We start from the raw sequence: 27,121 nt of genomic DNA on the forward strand, positions 1-27,121 counted from the left end.
TCATTGCTGTTGGGGTGCTGTTGCTTCTAAGCCATTTATTTCATAAATACAGTGTTTGTATTTATCTTGATTTCATAATTATATGCCATTTCCTTGCACTGAAAATCTTGATTCCTAAACCATTAACAAATGATTTGATTTATTCTCTTACTTGATTTATTTAAAAGCATTCTGACTAGAAATTCTCCTTAATAAAAGCATTCTGAGTACAAAAGATCAACAGAGATATTTTAAGTTTCATTCAGTAGTTTTATCATTAGTTATAATATTAGTAATGCTGTTTCAAAGCACCTTTCGAATAAATCAAATAAGTAATAAATAGAATAAGTAAAATAATTTGTTAATAGTCTTAGCAAGAATATTATGGTTACCTATAGAGACAAGGATAAAAGTAAGATCCGTATATACCTTTCTATATTGATTTAGACTGTAGAATTGTATAAATGTAAACATACATATATATAAACATATATACACATACGTTTTTATTTATGTATAAAACTTAACATGTAAATATGTATAATTTTAAATTTTAAATCATAAAATTGCAAACTCTGGCATACTATAGCAATAACCATTTTATGCTTATATTTCTGGTTTTTCTTTTGGAAAATATGAATAATATGAATATGCTTTTTGGAAAGCAAAGATGAATATGTATTTTAGTTTTCCACATTTGCTATAAAATATAACATAAGGAATTATATACATTGTTCTACATGTTTTTATTCACGTAACAGTATATCTCACCTATTCTTAGAGAATTTCCTTTCTTTAACTTCACAGTATACCATCATGTGGATATATTGTAGATTTCCCCAAAATTTCTCTATTGGTGGGCATTTTTGTTTTCAATCATTTGAAGTATAAATAGCATTGTAAAGAATAACTGAATATTGCGTGTGCATATGTGTGAAAGTCATTTTGTACTTCTTGTTACAAATTCATAAGTGTCTCCATAAGTGTTGTACCATTTTGCTTTTCCACAGCCTGCCAATAGTGTTGTCAAACTGTAAAATGTTGCTGATCTGATAGGTCAGAAATAGATCAGGATAGTTTTGATTTGTGTTCCCCTTATTTTGAATGAAATTAAAAGGATCTTTTATTGAAAGTCCAGCTAATTATATTTCCTTTTGTATGAATTATCTGTTCCTATAAATCTGTTATTTTTTTATTTGCTATATGGTCATTCCACTTACCCAGAATTTCTAGGGCTCTTCATATGTTGACCCTTTGTCAGTAATAAATGTTGCATATATTTTTCCCAGTTTTTTATTTGTGTTTCCATTTTGTCTTTGGTGTGTGTGTATATGAATTATGTAGAACTTTGTACTGATAGATGTATGTGTGCGTATATATACATTAAAATATTAGTCACACAATAGTTTTCATACTCAAATTTATTAATGTTTTATTTTACGGCTTCTGCAGTTTGAATTGTAATTAGCAACTCTGTACTTTGTGGTTGTAAATGAGTATACTTTATTTTTCATTGCATTTATATAGTTTTATATTTATTAGTAAATCTTTGAACCACTTAGTTTATCCTGTATAAAGTATGGAGTCAATTTTATCTTTTTCTAAATGGCTCTCTAGTTGTCACACCACATACATTTACAAATTGGTCTTTACTTACTGTTTTGATATGCCATCATTTGAAATTCCTAAATATATTTAGGTCTGTTTCTAAACTTTTACGTTTTCTCTTCTGTTTGTCCATTCACTCATCTGTGTTACCTATTTACATTATTTAATTCTATGTTGTTTAATGGCAAGATCATGACATGACCCTTACATTCTTTTAGTTTGCATTTTTCTTGTATACCATTGGTCCTAACTTAATTTTGAATCTTATTCATTTTGTGTTAGGTATCTCTTGTACCTGACAAAGAAAAGGGTTTTCCTTATTCCATGTAAAGGTCATTAAATTAAACCTCTTCATATGTATTGATAAGACCAATATAATTGGTTTAGTTCTGTGGTATTAATTTATGTATTACTTGTATGTGCATGTGTGTGTTTGCATTTTTAAAGGACCTTTCCCTACATTGTTTAATGAGCAATGTGTTTTTTTCTATGTCCAGTATTTATAGAGATCTATATTTTTATTAGTGGTTACTTTTATGGGAATAGATTCCCAAGAGCTCTGTCCCCTTTTCCTTTAGTTTAGACCTTGTCTATTGGTTTCTTATGATGAGCAACAGTGAAATTAACTTGTAATTTCTTCTTTCAGTTTCCTGTCCTCTTCCACCTCCACTTTTGGTCAATTGTGTGATGTTTCTTAGTATTTAACTTTGTATCCTTAAATAAGCTTTATCAACTTAAAATGCCATCTTTTCTGCCTCACCTGTTTACCAGTGAGATGATCTCTGAGTTGTGCTGCTGCTGCCTTTATGAGCATGCGCTCATAAAGCATTCGCGTGCTATTCAGTCTTCTGCATCCCCACTTTTGTTGAAGTCTTGGTTCTGTGGTGCAGTATACTTAGGAGTCTCCAGGTCTTTCTTGCTAAAGTTTCTCCAATCATCTCTTGGTTAGATTAAAAACTTGCCCTCTGGTAGATTTCTCCGGAAGGGCTCTCAGGAAAAATATTCCCTCCAAGCATGCATACCTGGTTCATTCTTTTCTTCTTGTTAGGGGCTGCTCCATTACTTTTGGGCATCTAATGCTGATGTTAAAGTCAGTTGCCAACCTAATTTGCTTTCCCACATAAGTGGCTTGGTGTTTGTGCCCAAACAATTGTTCCTCTTTAAAGTCCATCAGTTTCCCCATCACATGATTTTGTGTTTCCAGGCACATGGTGTGCCTGTGCCTTCCAATTCACAGCTTAGAGCAGGGTTTGATAAACTTTTAATGGAAAGAACTAGAGTGAAAATATTTTAAGCTTTGTGGACCTTGTGGTCTCTGCCCAAACTCCTCACCTCTGCTGTGATGGTGATTCGGTCAGAGGGCTGCAGTTTGCCAACCCCTGATTTAGTGTATTACTTTATTTTAGGGAAGTTTGCCTGCATTAGATTGCAAATATTTGATCTATTCCATTGCTTTTTTTTTTAATTGCAATTGCCTTTTTTTTTTAATTTCAGCATATTACAGGGGTACAAATGTTTAGATTACATATATTGCCTTTGCCCCACCTAAGTCAGAGCTTCAAGCATGTCCATCCCCTAGATGGTATGCACTGTACCCATTAGGTGTGAATATACTCATCCCCTCCTCCCCCTCCCACCTGTCCGACACCCGATGAATGTTACTAGTATATGTGCACATAAGTGTTGATCAGTTAATACCAATTTGATGGTGAATAAATGTGGTGCTTATTTTTCCATTCTTGTGATACTTCACTTAGTAGAATGGGCTCCAGCTCTATCCAGGATAATATAAGAGGTGCTAGAACACCATTATTTTTTTGTGGCTGATTAGAACTCCATGGTATAAATATATCACATTTTATTAATCCACTCATGTGTTGATGGGCACTTGGGTTGTTTCTATATCTTTCCATTGTGAATTGTGCTGCTATAAACATTCGAGTGCAGATGTCTTTTTTATAGAATGTCTTTTTTTCCTTAACCACTTCGGTACGAGTGTCCACTATAGTCAATAGCCACAGATGAACGTGCACAGCCAAGCATCAACCATAGTCGATAGCCACAGATGAACATGCACAGCTGAGCTTCGACTTTAGCTGGCAGCCATGATATGAAAGCGCACAGCTGAGCGTTGACTTTAGTCTATAATTTTGAATTGACTTTTCTGATTTTTCACGTATCAAAATAAAATTGTGGACATTAAAAATAATGTAATAAAAACATATATGTATATGTTACCTATTCTGATTTGCATTACAAGTAAAGCTGCTTGTAAAGTAAAACAAGCTTTCAGTGCTTTAAAGCTTTCCTCATCACACAAGAGCAAAACAGATTTGTCATCAATGCATAGCACAAACTATCATGCGAACTATGAGTGCCAGCTGTGGGCAAGGTTTCGAGGCCTGTGAGCGCCGTACCGAAGTGGTTAATAAACACAAAAGAGGTCCACCTACTAGCTGTAAGGTGAAAGAAGCAGGTAACCTACAAAGGAAAACCCATCAGTCTAACTGCAGACTTCCTAACTGAGACCTTACAAGTCAGAAGAGATTTCGGCCCTAATCTCGCTCTTCTCAAACAGAATTATGCCCAGCCTAGAATCTCATATCCTACAAAACAAAGTTTCTTATATGAAGGAGAAATAAAGACCTTTTCAGACAGGCGAAGACTAAGGGAATTCATTAAGAAAGACCTGCCCTCTAGGAATTACTCAGAACAGCATTTAGACTTGGATCAGCACAATAAACATTCACCAGTGTAAAATCATCCAAAAGCTAAAGGTAAAAGGCCAGACACCATAGTGATTCATGAGAGCAAACCAAGCAACAAAATTCAACTCAACAGGATGAACAGAAATCTGCCCCACTTATTAATTTTCTCAATAAATGTGAATGTCTGGAACTGCCCACTAAGGAGACATACGCTGGCAGAATGGGTAAATATACACAAGCCAAATATCATCTGTTTTCAGGAAACACATCTAAACCACAAGGTTGCATTCAGACTCAAGGTGAAGGGTTGGAAAACAATATTGCATGCATATGGAAGCCAAAATAAAGCTGGCATAGCAGTTCTGATTTCAGATAACTTAGTCTTCAAATCAACAAAAGTAATGAAAGACAAAGATGATCACTTTTGATAATGGTAAAGGGTACGATTCAACAAGAAGACATAACAATTCTAAATATTTATAAACCTAACTGAGGTGCACCCAGATTCATAAAGCAAATATTACTTGATCTAAACAAAATGATAAACAACGCCATAATAGCCGAAGACTTCAACACCCCTCTGACAGAACAGGACAGATCTTCCAAACAGAAAATAAATAAACAATGGACTTAAACAGAACTCTAGAACAAATGGGCCTGACTGACATTTATAGAACATTCTACCCCAAAACAACTGAATATACATTTTCTCATCAGCTCATTCTCTAAGACTGACCATACCCTAGGCCACAAAGCATGTCTCAAAACATTGTTTTAAAAAATAGGAATTATACCATGCATCTTCTTAGACAACAGTGGAATGAAATTAGAAATCAACTCTAATAGAAACTCTTATCTCTACACAAAGTCACGGAAACTAAACAACCTTCTACTGAATGATACTGGGTTAAAGAGGTAATTAGGATAGAAATTAAAAGATTCTTTGAACTAAATGGTAAAGGAGACACAAGTTATCAAAATCTGTGGGACACAGCTAAAGCAGTCCTGACAGGAAAATTTATATCCATAAATGCCTACATCTAGAAGACAGATCACAAATGAACAATCTAATGAATCATCTCAGAGAATTGGAAAAAGATGAGCAAATCAGCCCCAAACTCAGAAGAAGAAAAGAAATAACAAAGATCAGAGCAGAACTAAGTGAAATCGATAACAACAACAACAACAACAACAAACTGTATGGAAGATTAATAAAACAAAAAGTTGGTTCTTTGAAAAAATAAACAAAATTGACATGCCTCTTGCCAGATCATTGAGAATCAGAAAAGACTCTAGTAAGCTCCATCAGGAATGAAAAAGGAGAAATTACAACTGATACCATGGAAATACAAAAGATCATCTGTGAATACTATAAAAACCTCTATGCACATAAACTTGAAAATGTGGAGAATATGGGCAAATTCTTAGAAACACACAGCCTCCCTAGGCTCAGTGAGGAAGAAATAGAATTTCTGAACACACCAATATCAAGTACCAAAATTGAAGCAGCAATAAAAAAAACCTTCCTAAAAAGAAAAGTCCCAGACTAGATGGTTTCACACCCGAATTTTACCAGACCTACAAAGAAGAACTGGTGCCTATCATACAGAAATTAATCCACAACATTGAGAAGGAAGGAAGCCTCCCCAATATGTTTTATGAAGTCAACATCACCCTGCTACCAAAACCAGGAAAGGATGCAACAAAAAGGAAAACTACAGACCAATATCTCTTATGCTTTGGTTTGTTAATTTAGGCAGAGGCATATGTATTTATTTCTTGATCCTGTTTGGTTTTTATATCTGTCAGTTTTGTCTTACCTATCTATTTCATTTTCATAGCTTTTCTCAATTATCTTCTTTATGCCTGTTACTGTGTGTTCTAGGGTCTCTGTTTTCCTGTGTGTTTCTTGTACTTTACTCTTCATTTTTTTTTTTCCTTTTCTTTCCCTTTCTCTTTTTGAGACAAGGTCTCAGTTTGTCACCTGAGCTAGAGTTCAGTGGCATCATCACAGCTCACAGTAATCTCAAACTCCTGGGCTCAAGTGATCCTCCTGCCTCAGCCTCCCAAGTAGCTGGGACTAGAGGCGCGTGCCACCACCCTGGCTAAATTTTCTATATTTTGTAGAGATGAGATCTTGCTCTGTTGCTCAGGCTGGTCTTGAACTCACAGCCTCAAATGATCCTGCCACCTCAGCCTCCCGTAGCGCTGGGATTATAGGCATGAACCACCACACCTGGCCTACTCTTCATTTCTTAAATTTTTCCTTTTTCATTCTTCCTGAGTTCTGTGCATTTTCTTTTCCCCTCCTGTTGTCTAGTCATACCTTTGAAGTTTTAGAACATTTCATTGCAATTTTCTAATTTTTGGTTATATTTTTTCTGGTGAATTTTTTTCTGCTGAGAAATAATTATTTTTTTCTTGGAGTGCATATGATAGTTTTACTTGGTTTTTTGCTCATGTTCGAACTATTTGTATTTTTCTGAATTTTCTACTAGCAGGAGTGTCCTGTGAGAGTGGAAGACTTATGGCAGCCTTCCCAGTTTCACAGCATCCTGTAGCTTCTTCTCTTGCTACTAGAGTCTGCAATTTGTTTGCCACATGGCAGGGACTCTTTGTTCTTCTGTCACATTCCACACCTTTTCTTTCTGCCTCTCCCGTAGTTTCTGCTCTGCCCTGTTCCTTCTCAGATCTGCCCAGAGCAGTTCCCACTGAGCCTGGGCTCCTCTCCTGGTGTTGAATCTTTGCTAGTGTTCTCTGCGTCTGTCATTAACAGTGCCCCTCACTCCCTACCCTGTTATTCCCTGTCCCCTCCTCTCCGCTGCACATAGTTGGCATTGCCCAAGCCATTGATTCTGAAGTTATGGGTACACCCCCACTTACATTATTTAAAATAAACATCATAAGAGGTTCTAGTTATTCTTCTAGTTGCTTTTCTTGGTTTTTAGGAGGAGGAGAAAGAAGATTCTATGTGGGCAGTGTCCATCATCCTTCTAGAACCTGGATAGATCCCACATATTCCTTTTACAATACATGAACATGAGCTTAATTTTAAAACACTGAATATTAAATGAAACCAAGGTCTGAAAAAAAATTTAGTCCCCAACTCTTTACAGATATTGAAAATGTTTGGTGTGCATTAAGTACATAATCTTCAGCAGAACTGGATAGGGTAACTGTCAGTACCAAATGTTTTCAATAATTACTTCCTCTCCTGACTTCTGTTTGCCAAGTCCACAAGATAGGGCTTAATGAACTTGACTAAAATCTTCTGGGAAATAATGATTTTTTTTTTTTAATGTGATAGTATTTCAGTTTAATGCAAATGGCATAGTAATGCAAAGAAAGAAGTCTTCAAATTATTTTGGGCCATTTATGATTTATCAGGAATCACCATTAGTGAAATTTTAAGTGCTAAGAGAAGTGTAGTTGTGTATGCTTCATAAACTTTCCAAGTGGCTAGAGGAGCTCATTTTTTTCTGCCTCTCATTATTCTATGAAATGTGTTTTTATGTCTCCCAAGTCTAGCAGCATCTTACATTTGGTGCTATAAATGTCTCCTATCAGAAGGCCAAATAAGGAAGTTACAATTATAGAAATGTTTTCCCTAAAGACATTAGCCACATGTGATGCTAAATGACTTGCTCTATTTCAGTCTTTCTCATTTGTATTTTTCAGACGTACATTCTATGTGAGCCTGGGAGGCAGCTTGCAGAATCTCTGCTGACAAGTTCTTTTCTATGTGATGTGGAAGAAACATTCGTGTAGAGGTTTTAAGTGACCCAAACCTGTCTGTGAATGCGCAGGAGTGTGGCACAAGGTGACGCTGTCACCTGCGCTGCAGTCTATCCATGCCCTCACGTTACTTGTCACTTAAAAACAAATTGTGGTAATCTTGAGTGAAAACCAGTAAGATATAACCTGCTAACATCGTTTTACTCTTTCTTGAAAGAGTGGCACATTTAAGTCTCTTCAGAAACGAACCCCTGCCATCAAAGTATGGATCTGAAATACGAACATGTTTGTTTCCGCACGTCATGTGTTTCTTCTCACTTAGAGCTTAGTTCATCCCGACGCCGTTTGTGGAGCCTGCACCACACGCGAGGCACTGTGAGGTGTGGGGTTACAGACCTGGATGAGATGCCGTCCCTTTTCCAGAAGACCTCACAGCGTAGGAAAGCGGGACAGCACGTAATCATAGACGGGGTGAACAGTGACAAGGCACTTGTAACGTGGAGAGCCTGGGCAGGGGACCGAGTCTGCTGGGCAGGTGGGGAGGGCATGCGTGTCTGACCGTGTCTGGGAACACGGCCCGGGTTCTCGGCTCTTCTTTGGCTCTCTCGCTCTCTTTTGTCTGGCCTCGTGCACACAAAGCTTTTGCTGTGGGACTTTGCCAACCCTAAGCCCTACCTGGCATTTTTAAGCCCCACCTGGTACTTTAAGGTGAGGGAATCTAATAGGTCTTTGTGTTCCGTGTGGAAATATTTCATGATAGAGTTGGGGCTTAGTTGTAAAGTTTATTTTTGTTGTGGTGAGTCCAGTTCCAAGTTGTATAAACACCAGCACTGGGGGGGAGGGGGGAGGTATTTGTATGTCTTTTAGCTTCATATTTATTTCCTTTTCCAAAAATCTATAAACTAGCAAGAGGTTAAAATTCAAATGCATGTAAACCTTATCATAGATTAATATTGACATAGGCTGGATTGTATTCAGAATTAAAAAAAAAAAAAAAACAACGTATGTTTGCCTTTCCTGTACCAGGGTCCTGCCTGTCCCTAGTACATCAGTTTGCATAACTTGCTTTTCTGAAAGATAGAAACCTTCCCCTTTTCCCCTTACTTCTTTAAATTTTCTTTTAGTGTTTCTGCTGTTCAGTCTCATGGTTACTCTCATGACAAACTGTTTCTGATTCTCACTGTCATGTCCTCTGGCACCATGGTCACAAAGGTCCTCAGTGGATGTTTGTAGAAGCAAATCATATTGGTACAGTTCTGTTCTAGCAGATGTTTTTCTAGTAATTTTCTCACCCATCTGCCATCCATTTTACTATTGCTGATATAATAAGGGGTTTTATATCCTGTTATTAATAACTTTATTTAATTGACTTATTTTGACATTTGCATTCTATTTTATAAACTTATTTCCAACAACTGTTGAGATCTCTCTTTACTTTAACCTGGTTTCAGTGCTTGCTTCCACGCAAGCAATTTAGACCACATCTTCCTCCCTCCTCCATTCTTAAATTCTTTGTTTAGATGATCTCTTATTTATCATTTCAGAGTAATTGTTTTCAGAGTACATTCGTGGACCTTCCTTTGGTGCCTTTGCTGCTTTTGCAAATGAAAAACCATATGCGTGTAGAATTATTTTCTCTTGATTTTTTTCTCTTCAAAACACTCTGAAAATGACTTTCTTCTGTTCTGAAGTTCGATATTGCCCAGGGAAATTCTTCCATTAATGCTTTTTTCTTTTCCAAACATTCCCCCCCCCTTTTTTTTTTGTTTTATACATATAGGATTTTAAAGTTTATTTTTACAATTTTCCACAGGATTCTACTTCTGTCTTGCTGTTCAGAGAGCCTTTTTTCTTTGTCTGATGCCAGCCTCTTTTCAGCTCGTTTCTGTTGACTTTTTGTAGTTTCTCTCGTGTTTGTTCTCTTCCTTTCCATTACAGAAAGATTATGGAGTTCCATTACCGTAATTTAGAATTTACATTTTCCTTTCTCTGTATCTGTTACCTTCTCCTACACTGTTTTCATCTCTTTATGTTTGACACTTTGCATTCTATGACTGCGTCTCATATTTGTTCTCTGATTTTGTTCATTTGGTTACTTGGAGTGTATATTTTATTCTTTCCTCTTCTAATATGGGATTTAATTCGGAGTTTGCACTCACATTTCAACTGCCCCCCTTTCTTTGTCTCTCTTTTTTCTTAAGATCAGCATTTTCCCTGTTTAGCATTTAGAATCCATGAACTTTTTAGGTAACCAAAGTCTGGCAGCTATAGTTTCATATACATTTTATTTCTTAAATTAAAGATATGGTCTATTTTAAGGAATTGTTCTTGATTTTGTTAATTTCCGTTACCTAACATTTCTGTATTTTAATTGGGTTAATAAAGCACAAATTGACTGCATTATCAGGGCACAGAGCATATGAGGATGCAGATGTAAAATGTCACCGTAGGCAAGAGTTAATAGAACCAAGATGGTACAGGAGAGCATGCCACCAGTTCAGTTGCTGCCCCGAGGAACGCAGTGACATTTAAAAAATGTCTGCTGAAGCCAGACACCCAGTTCATTAGATTAATTAAAGTAAAAACTAACCCAGATCTGGTGTTTTGATAATAACCACAGGGCTGTTGCAGTTGGAATCAGCTAATGTTTGACATTATTCTCATTAAGACCACAGTGGAATTGCCTTTGTGGTTTCTCCTAAACTTTCAAATTCACCTTTTAGCAATGAAGTGGACTTTTAACTTTCTTGATTGTTTTCTCATGTTTTCACCGATGCACAAAGGTAAATTTTGTTTTTATTAAAGGTGACAGCCTCCTTTTCCCTGCCTCTTTTCTCACACTCTCTGTGGGGCATTGGAGAAATCAAGGCAGCAACAGCAGGCTTCTATACTCCCATGGGCTGTCCATTCTGGTAGAGCCCTACCGGAAGAGGAGGTTGTCTACGCATCTATGGTCAAATGCATGGTTTTTTGTTGTTGTTGTTGTTTTTTAATTTTAGTCTATGGTACACTGATTCTTCTGTAAAGCACAATAAGAATGATTTATTAAAATAATAAAAAGGAAAAAACAAGAGATACACAAAAATATGAGCCCTAATATTTTATTAGCTACAATGCTCATAAAAATACTGTCAAATTGCTCTTATGTTTCTGAATGATTACATTATTTATTTCTGTACTTACTATAGAATGGTAGCAAACAGTTTGCAGACCATACTTGGCATCATGCTGCCCTGGGCTTCATGTCACTACACAAGCACCCTGTGATTCTGTGAAACAGAACCTGACACCCCACCCCCACCCCAGTAAAAGTGCTGACTTAGACAAAAACATGATATTAGCATACAAGTCCACATTTTCAGAAAAGGGCCATCAAGGCTGCTCCTGGTTATGGCATTTGAGAGCACTTGGAATTCCAAACCATTCATGACTTCTTTTTGTTATTCAGATTTCTCACTTAAAAGTATAATTAAATTCTTGTAAAGTCCCTAGTTAGAATGAATTCAGATGAAAAAAATATATATGTAAATACATATGTATGTGTATAAATATATATACACAATAAGAATGAATAAATAAATATAAATGCACATATATTTATTTCTGAGGTTGAAAACCTCCCCTGGAAACAGGAAGTTTTGGGGCCTTAGTTGAATTCAGTATAGAACTTAGTTTATTTAGAATCCCCGGGTTTTGCATTGTTTCTGATGTGTAAATTAGAATCCATAACTTATATTCATTCCTGCAACTGAATATTCCTTCAAATAGTTTGCTTCATTGCAACTGGGTATATATACATTTTTTTCATTGTTGGTATAACACAGTAGAAAAATTTGGTTTATTAGTTTTAGCTAACATTAATTCATTAGTTCTGTGAAACTTCAGATTTTAAGCGTATCAGAAGAAAAAAAGTTTTAAAAATAGTAAGTACCTTTAAGAAGTAAACGAACCTTTATTCATTTTTGTGGTAGGCAGAGTTCTAAGTTGGCCTCCGGATTCCTGTCTTCTTTTGTACGTACCCTTGTATACCCCCTCCCCTTGGCTGCGGCTGAAACCTAAAAGATGATGGGATGTCACCCGCATGATTATGTAGCATTAATAAGACTCTACCGTAGTAGACTGGAGTCTCCTGCTGACTCTGAAGAAGTGAGCTGCCATGTTGTGAGGTCCATTGGCTAGGACATAAGGGTGTCCTCTAGGAGCTGAGCTTGTCCCTAGCCAGAGGTGGGGGAGGGAAAGTTTTAGTTCTGTAACTGTAAGGAACTGACTTCTTTCTACCAATAACTTGAAAGAGTTTGAAATGGGACCCTCAGCCTCAAATGAGATTGTGGCTCTGGCCAACAGTTTGATGCAGCCCTGAGTAACATAGTTAACCCATTTATAGATTCCTGACCCGTGGAAACCATAAAAAAATAATTTTGTATTGCTACAAGCCACTAAATTTGAAATAATTTGTCATGCAATAACTGAAAACTTAATACATTATTTAATCTATATTCACTTTGGTTTTTCACTTTTTACAAAATTGCACAAGGTGAATGAATTATTAATGATACTTTAATATCAGTGGAAGGAATTACCTTCCTGACTATGCAAAGCCCTCATTGTCTAATGGTGTCATAAATGAGGCATTTGCTGTAAATTTCTATTTTCTTGGTTATACAGTCTTTCCTTAAAAACATGTATACTATCCATTTGGTATGGAAGTCTTTCAGAAAAAAAGTAAGACACGAATGATTTTAAACACAGGGTAGCGATAGAACAGTGCCTTCACACTTGTCACGGCTGGATTTGTTCTTAGCATTGACATGAACAAGGAAAGAATTACTGGGAAGGGAGATGACACCTTTTCGGTGTTGGAAAATAGGTGCCTTTGGTGGGCACCTTTGGAGAGCGACCTCTCCTGGCTTGTGTAGGTGGGATGACTAATCCAAGCAGCCCAGAAGTGAAGAAGGAGATTTTAGTGTAGTGTCAGGGCAACTTAACTCTTCCATAATGACTCTGATTATCATCATTATGAAACTTAGGTAAACTGTATGCCCATCCTGTATACAGGGATGTACTGAGGTCATAATTAGTTCTGCTTTGTGTTATCATCTGTTTTGCATGCTAGCAGAAGTGGCAGTGAACGTGTATTGAGTGGTCAATGTGCCAACTCCTGTGCTGAGCAATCCTTCACTTTTCCTTTGGACATCTGACCGGGGAAGGGTCCCACCATTAACCCTGTACCTACCTTTCCTGCTCACATTCATCTCCAGTGCTCATTGGTCATTTCTACTCAGTTGTGAGTCAAGGAGTCATGTTATCAAGACTGCGTAACTTTTCATTAAAGTGTTGACACAGAACGAATGTGTGCAAAGGCATAAGTGTCCAGTTTGAATCATATTTACAAAGTGAATACATCTTGTAACCAATATCCAGATAAAGAAATAGATCATTCTAGCCCAGAAGTCCCTCTGATATCCCCTCCGGACGACTAGTCTACCATTGAAAGGTAACCATCATCCTGATTTCTATCTGCAAAGGCTGTTTTGAGTGCTTTTGAGCCCTAGACAAATGGAATCTTACATTTTTTCCTTCTTGACTTCTTAACATTATGTTTGTGATATTCATCCATAGTGTTTTCTGTAGCTGTTGTTCGTTTTTTCTCATTACTGTACGTTATTCCATTGTATGAATGAACAACAGTTTACCCAAACTACATTTGGGTAGTTTGCAGGGGTTTTGTTTTGAAACAGTGCTGCAGTGAGCATCTTTTGAGCATGTCTTTCAGTGAACACATGTATGCATAGTACAGAGGTCTGCGAACTGCGGTAAAGGGCTAGATAGTCAGCTGTCCCTTCTGCTAGGCCCATACTACTGTGTCACGATGACTCCCTCTGTCTCAGTTGCCCAGCTGCCATGGTAACAAAAAAGTAGCCATAGACAATTTGTAAATGAATGAACATGGAATGTGTGTTCCAATTAAACTTTATGGACATTGAAATTCGAAATTCATATAGTTTACACATGACATGAAATAATACTCTTTTTTGATTTTTTTTTTTTTTTGACCATCCAAAAATGTAAAAATCATTCTTAGTACTTGAGCCACACAAAACAGGCAAGAAGCCTGATTTGGCCTTCGGCTGTAGTTGGCCAGTCGCTACCACAGGGCTCAGGGGTGGAACTGCTGGGTCACATGGTGTGGATATTATTTAACTATAGAAGACACTGCTGAACAGTTTTCCAAAGTGATTGCATCCAGTTTATAATGTGTAAATAATTGAACGAATGAAGGATGTGGGTTTTACTGTTTGAATTTCACGATGGCTTAGGAAAGAATTTGCTTCCTTTTGACTCTTGACTGGTTGTGATTATGAGAAGTCAGATGTTTAGATAATTCGCTTGTATCTATTAGCGAAAATAATTGATGTGTGTGATTGGAAAGTGTTGAATGCACACCTTATATTTGGTTTACTGCTTTACTATAATGGACCAGATCCACAAATACTATTTATTTTTTATCTTGAATTTCATGTTTCCTCAATAAGTTGTATAACCATAACCACATATTCTTTACTTATAAAAACTTTGAAATGTAATTTCTCTTTTAAAAACGGATTTTCTTTCTTATTCTAATGAACTACTGGGGCCATGCACAGTCAGCATCCAAGATTATATTTGGGCTTTGGAATGTTCTCTTTTGATTTACTGCATAATTTATTTTGCTAAAGGTATATTAATAATGCTTCGAAATGTAATGTATCACAGGAATACTTATGTAAAATAATGTTGACCATGAGAGTGTTTACACAACCAAGATATGCATTTCTATTCAGGCCAACTTGATTGGAGGAAGAGCTGGTCATTTGGGATCCTTTGGGGTTAGTGTTCATGTGAAGTGTTATTATGCAAATGGCATGAACTCCCAAAAGGACAAGGCTTGAGTGGCAGACGGTTTTACAAAGTAGTAACTCCTTGGGTTCATAGAGGACAATTTATTGAGTCATCTGTCAAGTGGCTGGGTTGGGCTTACCCACTGTGCTGGGATTTCCTTCCTTTTCCCCAAGTTTGCTGCGTGGCCAGGGCAGAAGCTCCCTTCTGTGCTGATATGTGCTCTTGACAAACCATCATTACTCCCAGTGTAAGCAGCAGTATGAACTGTTTCATTCATTAGAGTAATTTGTTTTTAGTGATTGGAGTGAATATTTGGTGAATAGAGAAAGGGAGGGGGCTATGTTTTCTATTCTCCACAAAAAGCAGAGTTATTACTGGTGGAGTATCCCTAATCTGAAAATACAAAATCCAACTTGCTCGAATGAGTGTTCCATGTGAGTGTCGCATTGGTGCTCATGTTTGGGATTTTGCAGCATTTCAGATTTTGGATTTTTGGATTAGAGATATTCATCCTGTACGAACTAGAAAAAGCAAGGAGCCCATTCATTAGGGGATGGTCTTTACTCATCAGTGTGCCTCACCATGGCGAGTGTACAGCTTTCAGAAGGAAATTATGAGAAGCTGGAATTTTGTCCCTTTCCTTTTCCTTTTCCTCCTTTTTCTCCTACCTCTCACTATTCATCCCCTTCTTCCTTTTTTTCTAAATTCTCTTTTGATAATGATGCTGAAACAAACAGTGGCTCTGAAACAAACAGTCTGCACCAAGTCCAGGAATTAACCTCCAACCTCCTTGCACATGTTAGAGAAGAACTCCTTTTGCTGCTTTTTTTTCCCCTCTCCTACTTTAATTTGAAAGAATGATGAAAAGCAGCTTGCAAAAAAGGTGAACTAGAGGATCTTTGCTTTAATGTTTATGTCCTGCATAATTAAGAGAACTCTAGGAGTCCAGATGTGTATGACATCATAGACTCATGCCAAGGCACCATTTCTAGTTGCATGAGATTTATTTTTTTTTCAAGGTCGAATTTATCAAATATATATTTTTATTTTTTAAGCTGACATGTAAAATTGTATGTATTTATGATACACAGCATGATGTTTTGAAGTTTAGGTACCTTTTGGAAATGGTTAAATTTAGTTAATTAACAATGCATTACTTTGCATAGTTATTTTGTGGTAAGAACACTTAACATCCACTCTTTCAGCATTTTTCAAAAATACAATATATCATCATTAGCTATACTCACCCTACTGTACAACAGATCTTGTTAGATTTATTCTTCTTATTTAACTATAAACATGTATTCTTTGGCCAATATTTCCCAACCAACCTCACCCATTCCAGCTGCTGGCAACCACATCTAGGTTTGTGTAAGTTCACTCTATGTTATTCACACAAGGACAAAATCACCTAATAACACATTTCTCAGAATGTATCCCTGTTGTTAAGCAACACATGCATATATATATATATATATATATATATATATATATATGTATTTTTATGTAATATAGATGTATCTTTAAATATAAGTAAAGATCCAGATCTAAAGGTAGAGGGTAGATACAGGTAATATACAGGGAATTGTCTGTTTTACTCACTGATGTATCCCTAGTGGAGACTAGCATCTGATAAGTGGCAGATGGTCATTAGGTATCGGTTCAATGAATCACAGAAGAAGATAACTGTCAAATGAAGGAGTTAGGTCATAACACTTGCCCTTTTGAGCATTCTCAAAGTGCACCAGCAGGATAGAGCTATCAGTCATTTGGAAGATACAGAAAATTATGGCACAATCCTGGATGCAAAATACCTGGGAGCTTGAAAAAATACCTGTGCCTGGGCCCTGCCCTGAGATGCTCATTCAGAGGACCTGGTGTGGGTATGGGCAGGGTACTTTTTGAAAACTCCTTGGGTAATCACCTGATTAGCAGGAGAAACATACAATGCATGCAAAGTCACTGGTCTGTGTTTGACTAAGATACATGAGATTAGGCTGAATAGCTTTGGTCTGTGCAGAGGAAGGGGTCACAGTGGACCTAAGTAGGTTCTAAATGGTTCCTGGAGGAGGGGAAAGATGGGTGAGATTGGGAACCTGAGGGCTGTTGCAAGAGGACATTTTCACTTGAGCAAAGGCTGGGAGGAGGGGATGAGCCTTACATCTTTCTGTGGGTGAGAAACAAGAGCAGGCCAGCCTTTTTAAGACCAGAGTTTAAGGCCGATGTCAGATTGATGTGTTCTGGGTTGCAATATCCCATTTAAAGTAATCCTTTTGCTTAACTGCCTTACCTTGAGTTAAAGTTTGCATTATCTAGAAAATTCCCTTGTGGAACCTTCTAGTGAACCCTCATGAATGTTTTGGGTTTTCATTTAGGTCAGATATACTAAAGTACTTGTGATCACAAGATCCTCCTCTACTTAAAAAGTCTAGTTAAATATTAATGTGAGGAAATTTGCTCTTGCATATTTTCACACGTAATTTCTTTAATTGGTATTATGCATTTTGCATAATTTAAATACTGACATCTGGGTGATTTGCTCAGCCAGTGGAGAGGACTGTTTCATCAGAAAGATCTACACAGCATCTTCTCAGAGCTGCATGCCAGCAGTCAGCTGTTTGGCATTTACATAAAGAATGATGTTTCTGCAGTGGGAAATGTAGTGGAAATTGAACTGCCCCAAGAGTTTCTGTTCGTTAAAAGGGCAATATTAATTATATTTACTGTTTAAGGGCTGACTGCCAGTATTGCCAGGACATTTAGGTTTGTTAGTACCATGGAGTAGATGGCATCCAGGCCCTTGTCTTTCCAGTTCTCCCTTGGTGTGCCCTGGGACTGTGTACCATCTGTTCTAAATGTGGTTTTTTGACCATAGGTACTGTAATAGGGATTATTTCAAAGTCATGGAAACAGCAGTGTTTTTGCATTTTTACTTTATTCAGTGATATAATAGGTGCCGATCCGACATCAACTTTGTGTTACTACATATAGTGTTTTTTTTGGACACCTATTATTTATGATAGTCTATTAGAATCAAATCTTAACATTCTAGCAAGATTTCTTTATTAGCTTCTTCTGACTTATTCTGGCCATATCAATTATTGTTTTGAGGTTCTAGAGATGCTTTTTCCTGTTCACAAAAAAAGGACTGACCAGAGACAGTCCTGGTCCTAGATACTGTTGAGTAGTTTGGCCCCATTCCAATCTCTCCTTCCCTGAGCTTGACATGTTGGCCTGGACCCACTGTTTGCTTTCTGCGGGGGAAGACAGGCAATAAACTGATGTATGAGAAATTTTGATTGCCTTGATTGCTCTGGAGACGGTAAGCCAGGTAGAGTGGTAGAGTGTGCCTGGGCATCGTGTGAGGTTATTTGTTAGAGGGAAGCTGCTTCTGAGCAAGGACCTTGTCGGTCTCACTCGCTGGTGTCTCTGATCCCTAAGAGAACAATCAGAGTGTGCAATAAGGGCAGACTGACGAGAGGGGCAAGCCACAGAGATCTAGGGGGAGAGTTGCCCAGGAAGATGGCATAGCACTTGGAGAGGCCCTGCAGTGGGAATGAGGCGGCCACTATGGCTGGAGTGTTGGGAGTCAAGTGGAGAGTGGAGGGGGACGAGGTCCGAGAGGGCTCAGGGCCAAGGTTAAGTGAGATATGGGGACCATTTTATTCCAGATGTGTGGGAAACCATTGTAGCATTTTACAGGTGATCTTTTGTCATTTTGTCATTTCGAGAAGGTAGCTCTGGCTGCCATATGGAGAATAGATTGTAGAGTGACAAGAAGCAGAAAGACCAATTAGGGGATGTCAGAGCTTCCAGGCAGGCTGTGGAGGTAGCTGGGACCAGGATAGTAGCAGTGGAGACAGAAAGCCATGGGTCATTCAGACTGTATCATGCAGGTAGAGCTGATGAGACTTACTGATGGTCTTGCTGTGCAGCTTGATGCTAAGAGAGGGGTCAAAGGCAAATTCTGGGTTGACCCACTTCGTTCTTCCTCTGTTTTTGAACCTATGGTTTGCTAACTCTGCATTCCCACCCAAACCTGTTCCTTTCTGGAGCCTAGTTCCAGTAGAGACTGATCCCCAGTAGATTTCCAATCCTTAACTTCACAGACTGGTTTTTCCCTTTCTCTGTTTTTGCTTTGCTTGTTTTTAAATCTGATTATGATCCAAAGAGCATAATTAATAGAGCCCTCACAAGGATTGCATATTACCAGTCAGGTTTGCAGGAACATAGAAAATGTTACTAGCCTACAAATATTGTGTTTATTCACTTCATCATTCTCTGGAAACACTGCAAGAATAAGGTTATTTCCTAGAGGAGTGTGAAGGAGATTCTTATCCTTTTTCATCATAGCTTGCTCAGGTTGCATGAACAAAGTGAGAGGAAAACAGGATGGTAGTCCAAGTAGTTGACAGATAGAGCTTCGTTGACTTCCTGATAATTTTGGTGATGTTGTATATCTCTCTCTGTTGGACGAACATGATTCTTTTTATGTGGAAAAGAATATACAGTAGACCCCCAGTGGAGACCTGAAACCTCAGATAGTATCAAACCCTATATACACTATCTTGTTTTCCTATACATACATACCTGTGATAAAGTTTAATTTATAAATTAGGCACTGGAAATGATTAACAATACCTAATAATAAAATAGATTAGTTATAATAATATACTATAATAAAGGTTGTATGAATGTGGTTTTTTTCCTCTCTCTTACTCTAACTATCTTACTATACTGTACTCACCTATTTTTGGGCCATGGTTGACCTTGGGCAACTGAAACCACACAAAGTAAAACTGCAAATCATCCTCCCGTATCCTTTAAATCATCTCCAGATTATTCATAACATCTAATACAATGTAAATGCTATGTAAACTGTTGTTGTACCATATTGTTTAGGGAACAATGACAAGGAAAAGTCTGTACACGTTCAGAACAATGGCACCCATCATAGGCCTAACTACGTAGCACCTGTCAGCAACAAGGTGGGGGGGGACTACCGTACCAGGAACAAGAGCTTCTGCATGCATGCCAGCCTGTGCCTTACTTTTAAGATTTCAGAGCTAATTGGTTTGTGTTGACACTGACTTTTAGCATTTTTATATTATTTTTAAAAAACAAGTAAGTTACTAGACACCCCTTGTTAGTCAAATTGGTGAGTGATTTTTTTTTACACGTAAACAGTATTCACTTACTGAGCTGCCTGGAAAGTGTTACAAGGAAATGTCAGGATTTTTTTTTTTCTCTAGCAATAAAAATCTTTTGGCATTTTTCAGATTTTCTTGCGACTCTAATTTACATATTTCTCATAAAGAGGAATAAAGCAGTTGAGGAGAATGTCTTTACGTAAGGTCAGTCAGCCTGTATAGAGTCCATCTCCCCATACGGTGTCTCTTAAGCCGCCCCTTCCTTTTTAATCCCACCCACCTTTTCCCTCTTTTCCTATTCATCCTACATATTCTTGTCAGACTTGTCTTCTGAAATATCGGAAATATTCTAAAATATTTTCAAAAGTTTTCAAAATTTTCAGTGACTTCCCAGTCTCTGAATCAAATAATGACCCATCTGCCTGACTTTCCAGACCATTTTCCCAGGTTTGTCAACTAAACTGTATGTTCTTTATGTACGTAGCCAGCCCTCCATATTTGCAGGTTTCACATCTGCTGTTTCAATCAACTGCAAATCAAAAATATTAGGAAAAAAACTCCAGAAAATGTTACATTGTTGCTCACATGTACTAGACAGTCAGGCCTATAATGGTTGCCTCCGTACTGAATGTGCACAAACTTTTTCTCATCATTATTCCCTACACAATACAGTAGTATAACAACTATTTACATAGTTATTAATAATCTGGAGATGATTTAAAGTATAAGGGAGGATGTGTGTTAGGTTGTGTGCAAATGCTTTGACATTTTGTATCAGCGACTCGAGCCTCTACAGATTTTGGAGTCCACAGGGACTCCAGGGTCCTGGAACAAATCTTGGGGAGTTTGAAAGGGCATTGTATGCACATGCTTTCAGCCTCCATACCTTTGCTCAAGAAATTCCCCAAACCAGGAGTACCTTTTGTTTTCTTCCTTATTTATTTTTCTTGGTAGCCTTTTGAAATCCTGTTCTTGACTTTGATGTTAAAGAGGCAGTTGGAGATGACATCACAGATTTCAAAGAAATGAAGAAATAATAATAATAAAAAGCAAAGCAAACATCCAAGCCGGCGGCAGCAATATTGCCGTGCTGTTGCTAAGAGGAAGCATGTGAGGAAAGGTCATGAGCTGGCTGCTGAGGAAGAGGGATGATTGCGAAGAGGATATTCTTAAGCCTCCACCTGAGAAGCTGAATCAGTGAGGATTCTAAAAACCCTCCTCAATATCCTTAAATCTGGGGAGGAACAAATTGATTTTCCTGTTCTTATTGAAGAATAATAGCAGTGCCTGAGGAGGTAACTGGAATGAGGTGAAGGGCTGACTGGCTTGTTCTTGGGGCCTGGTGAAACAGTGAGAAGCTTGGGTGTATCCAGCTGCCTCCCTCCCTGTGGAAATGGGGCCCCTGCCCAGGCAGGAGGAGGGAGCTCAGTAAGAGAGGCAGAGCCTGGGCCCCCAAACAAGGCCTTGGCAGTGCCTCAGTTGAGATCTCCTGGCTGTTGCTGTCATTTATCTGGCTAGAGGAAAGTGGACAGAATGCAGATTACTCAGTCTTCTAACTAGAAAGGTTGCAGATGTGACAGGGCCAGTGTCTAGGAGTTGCTCCTCCTGTATTTACAGCATATGGAATTTTTGGACAGATTCACCTAAGCATACACAGATGAAGAAGTAGAAGAGTTATATACATAACAATAGCTATGGGTGGATACATGGATAGGTGGGCAGACAGAAAGAAAAGGAAACGTAGCATGCGAAAGACAAACGGTCCCAGTCTACATGCAAGCATACTTCAAGGCATGGGAGAGAATTCCTTACAGTTGTTTCATTCTGTGGAACAAAGTAATGAGAGAGATGAATTCAACAAACAAAGCAGATGATGGTCAAAAGTAGAATGGGATGCAAAAAGGGAGATCACAGAACTAAAGAAAGACTTTGAGGTCCGAAACAACATCATTACAGGATGAATAAATAAAATTAAAGAGTATCAAGGAAAAGAATAGATGCCACTGAAAATCCAATTACTAAGAGAGTAAAGGCTCGATAACCTCATAGAACATCAATACAACAATCAAGATAGTAAAGCAATCAGAAGCTAAAAGATGTACAAGACAAAGGCAATGTAATATAAGGACAATTCGTGTCCCTGAAGTAGACTGTCAACAAATGAAACAAAATGGAAAATGAAACACGACAATTTTCTTGAAATGAAAAATAATGAGCAAAAGAACTGAATCTGCAGATTAGGAGAGTGGATTCTGTTCTAGGCAAATGTAGAGTACAGAATGTTCAACACAGAGATCTATCCCAATTAAGCTATTGAATTTCAAGGAGAAAGAAAAAATTCTTTAAACATCCAGACAGAAAACCAAATTATCTACCGTGGATTAAAAGTCAGAACAGCTTAATATTTCCTTAGAGTAGCATTCTGTGAAAACTGTGGAGCCATGTCTTTAACATTCCGAGGGAAAATAAGTACCGTTATGACCCAATAAGGGGCCCCAAATCGACACAGCTCAGATACACACTCTGGTAATGGTGCTTAAAACCAAAATGCGTATGGAAAATATATATATATATATATATATATATATATATATATGGTGAATATGTTTCATAATGTCTTGACTTGAGTATTTTAGGGAATACCTATTGTAATGAAGAAACATTATTCTTTTGATTGAAATTCAACAAATACTTCAATTTCTTTTCTTCTTTTAAATTTAAATAAAATCGCATACAATTTTTTTAAATTAAGAAGGTAGTTTTACTAGAGGATAGTTTTATTTTTTATAAAGGTCTTCCTGGCTACCTGACTTCCCCCGCTCGAGTCCCACATGGGCCTGTGAGCCCAACCCTGATCGTGGTATCCCCCCCACCCCCTGCACATCTGCTGTTTGTAGTCAGGACTGCAGAAATTAAGTACACTTTGTGATGTGAATCAACTGTACGAAATTCCACTACTTAGTGAAATATATAATTCTCCGTAGCAAGAGTAAATTTTCACAAAAAGATTCCACATTTAATTCTTGACTGTTCAGAAAAAAAAATATGACTTAAAAATCACTCCCTGTAGTACCAAATAATCAGCACTTAACTGGGTGACTACTGTGTGCCTGGTGCTGCTGTTTACCTAACATACTCAGTGTGAGGAAACACAATTTTTACTCTTAAAGGGATTTTAATTTACATGGGGCAGACACATTAAAAGTTTTCCCAATTTTCTCCCAGCAGGATCTAGATCTTAGGTAGTCTTCCCAAGAGGGAAATACACACACACACACACACACACACACACACACACACACACACACACACACACACACACATATTTGTTTGTTTATATTTGTAAGTTTTAGTTTGTTTTTCATATATCCAAGAAAGTTGTTGAGTTTCATAGGGCACAGTGCTGGATACTAAGAATGTCGTTGTGATCAAGAGGTAGAATCCCTGCTCAATCTAGTAAACCATTATGGGGGTTACATGGGACTCCCCCAGTGAGCCAGTCCTTGTGTGGTCTTCTCCCCTGGAATGCTGTAGAAGTGATTCTGTGATAGCCCCAGCACTGGACATGTGTTTTAAATTCAGAGGTATTTTACCTGAAGAGGTGTCTGGAGGTTCAAGAGAAAACATATTGAGCATATTATTTGCAAATGTAGTGAACGTGATGTTTAAAATAAGCTGATACTATGTTTTGACGCTTTTAGTAAGTCTGTAGTTTCCTTTTCATCCACATAAGCCTGGTTGCCAAAAACTGTGTATCAATGCAAAATGCATGCCACAATGTGTATTTTACCTTTTTCTTTCTTTGGGACCCCGTGTGCCTCAAGTTGGGGGAGGGTGGCCAGCTCTGCTATGTTAAGGATTCCATCTTAGCCAAAAGGTGTTTCATAAATTATGTATAACAGTAGATGCCACTCAATAAATATTTTATACGTGATAGATATTTTTGTCTGAAATTACTTTTTCACTTGAGCAATGATTTAAACCCTCGTTTCCAGTTTTATGAGGTGACACTTTTATAATATCATGTAGTTGAATGCAGCTTGAATGTCATAGAGCTTTAGGGCAGCATTAATCATAAATCCATCTCCCCCCACTTCCAATCCTGGAAAACTTTCTCTTACTTCAGGTTTTACCCATTATATTTATAGAAGTATGTGTGAACATGTGCTTGCGTGTACGTGTGTGTATGTGTGCGTGTACATGTTGGGGGGTGGATGGAAACAAGGAAGGTTTTTGACCTAATGGCTTCGAAGCTATGAATTTCCAGTGCTTTTCAAAGTCTGTGAGACTTATTTCAAGGAAGAACAAAAGTGTTTTTCAATGGTTAAAGAAAGAATATTAAATTAAACTGGGATGTAGTCCAAAGCAATTTCTCTAGTTTGAGTGGTAGCTATTAAAGTTTAAAATACTGCTTTTGTGGGGAGGTGGTTATTGTACACTTTTGTGTAGAAAGAAAGTATATACACCTCTGGACTTAGGAGAAAAGTCACTCTCCTTTTCACATGGACCTAAAATCCTGGAACAATTTATTGCCAAGGGGCTGCTTACCGTGTGTGTAGTGCTGTCACAGTTCAGAGCTACCTCTCCTTCCCGTGAGGATGTTGTTTTATGAAATGGAGCTGTGTGATTAAATTCTCCCCTTTAATAAATCTTTTTTTTTTTTTAATAAAAATCACATACTTGCCACTTTTGCTGGAATTCTGTGCAGGAGGAAAAGCATGAATTCTGCTAATATCGGGGAGGTAGGAGTAGGAGTTGGTTTGTGTAGAGTGCTCATTTTAGCTAAGATTTGCACAGGCCTTGCTATAGTAAATCAATGTTACCGAAGCCTCTGACCTCAGAGCCTGAGGATCTGAGGCAGGGAATGGGAGCCTGGCTGATAAGGGGAGTAATTGAAGAACAATGATTCGCTTCATTTCCTTTTCTTGAATCTAAGTTATGCATTGGTCATTTTCTCTGTGTGTCTATTTAATGGTTGTTAAATTAAATTGCTTTCTTTCAAGTGATAATTTTTATGTTTGTTTTTTTTTTTAAGCCATCCTTTTTTGCCACTTCATTTTAGCACTCTCTTGCATGTCTCCAGATCTTTGGGTATACCTTTGGGACTTAAATGTCTGTAGAGAGGGACTGAGGGACTTCTCTCTCTCCACTGCCCTGCCCCAGAACCTCCTAGGAGCTCACTAGTCTGCAAGGTCTGAGTTTTGCTGTGATGGTCTTACACTAGCTTGAGAAGTTCTGTATCCATTATCTAGAGAATTGGAGACTCTGTAGGTTGTTTTAATATTTAAATGACACTAAATGCATCTATTCCTTGTAAGCAGTAGCGATTGTGTTTGGGGACAGAGTTGTATCTTGGTCACTGCGTCTGATTGTAGGGGTAGGGAAGTGGTGAGGGGAGGGGAAGGGAGACAATTCTCCAGGAGCATCTCCGACCAGGAGCCCAGGTTAGCAACTTGGAACTTGCTCTTCTGTTGCTCCCATCACACCTACAGTCACAGCACAGTGTCATGCTCTTAGGTGTGACTCAGTCTGAACTTGGCATTGCCCAACCTCAAGACTGGTATTTTTACCTTCAGTCATCTGGGATTTGCCTGCTTCCATTTCAGACTTCCCTAGAAGCCTGATTTTAGAGATCTTTTGTCTTTGGCCAGATGAGCCTGATGTTAAGACATGAACATCTTCCCTCAGGGGTTGCCTCTGACCCTCCTTCCTACAGTCCTCCAAATTCTGAACTCTGCACGCCTACTCATTTATTCATGCCTTTGACGAATGTTAATTGAGGAGCTACCATGCGTCAGACATGAAATTAGGCACTGGATTATATTTTAGTCAGGGGATAGCTAATAAACATGTATGTATATAATATATGAAGTAATAATAATTGCCAAGGAAGAATCAGATCAGCATGAGGAAAGTTGGTAATTGCTACTTTTTATAGGCTGATTGGGAAAGTGGCTTTGAGCAGAGACCCAAAGGAAGTAAGGGGCCAAGTTATATATGTATCCAGGGCGATGCTTCTTAACTGGGCCGATTTTGTCCCCCAAGGGATATTTGGCAATGTCTGGGACACGTTTGGTTGTCACAACATTGGAGGAGGGTGGTGTGTTACTCGTATCTATTATAGTGATAGAGGCAGGGATGCTGCTAAACATCCTACAGTGCAGAGGAATGAGTTGTCTGGTCCAAAATGTTAGTAGTGCTGAGATCAAGAATCTCTGCTCCAGGGGATGAGATGGACTAGCAGTGACAGAAGAAACAGCAACGAGCACAGCCATGAGATGTGGGCAGGCTGGTGGGTTTGAGGAACATCAAGGAGCCATGGATCCTAGAGAGGAGTGAGCAAGAGGGAGGAGGGGGCAGGAGATGAGAGTGGGAGATGGGCAAGGGATGAGATCATGTAGAACTTTATAGAACATTACAGAGACTCTGGCTTTGTCTTAGTGAAATGGGAGACCATTTAAAGGATCTGGCAGAGCAGTGGCCTGCCCTGACAGCCCTCTGGCTACTAAGTTTGGGCCAGGGAGGAGTGGGGCAGGGGATTTGACATTACCAGATTTGGCATATTTTGCAGGTAGAGTCAACACTAAATATTTGGAGTTTAAAGAAGAAAAGAACAATGTGTAGCCATGGGTTTTGGTCCAGGCAACTATAAGGAAGGTTGACATTTTCTGGGATGGGATAGCCTACAGGTGTCGGAGGCAGGGGGACTCGGGTTGGTTTTCTTAATGTATTAAGTTTGAGCTGCCTGTTTGATATCTCCACTGGTACAACGAGACGGGTGGGTATGTATGCCTGAGTATGGAATTTAAGGGAGAGGTCTACCCTGGGGATTTAAATTTGAGAGTCATCAACATATAGTTGGCAGGTAGAGTCAAGAGACAGAAGGAGACCATCAAGGGAGTGAGTGTAGGCAGACAGGAGCCCCAAGGAGGATAGCCGTCACAGAGTGGGTTCAAGAGAGAGTGAGAGGGGAGAATTGGAGAACTACCAGTATAGGGAACTTTTTGGAGGCAATTTTCTTTAAAAGGACACAGAAATTGGCGATAGCTGGAGGGAGATGCA

The 27,121-nt window shown here is 38.3% G+C and overlaps 1 protein-coding gene across 6 annotated transcripts in view; it reads left to right on the plus strand.

Annotated features, from left to right (window-relative positions):
* Positions 1-27,121, plus strand: part of KIF16B (kinesin family member 16B) — a 280,434-nt gene that overhangs the window by 109,940 nt on the left and 143,373 nt on the right. The gene's annotated exons all lie outside the window — the stretch shown is intronic.

Source organism: Microcebus murinus, chromosome 16 (genome assembly GCF_040939455.1).
Source record: "Microcebus murinus isolate Inina chromosome 16, M.murinus_Inina_mat1.0, whole genome shotgun sequence".
NCBI lineage: Eukaryota > Metazoa > Chordata > Mammalia > Primates > Cheirogaleidae > Microcebus > Microcebus murinus.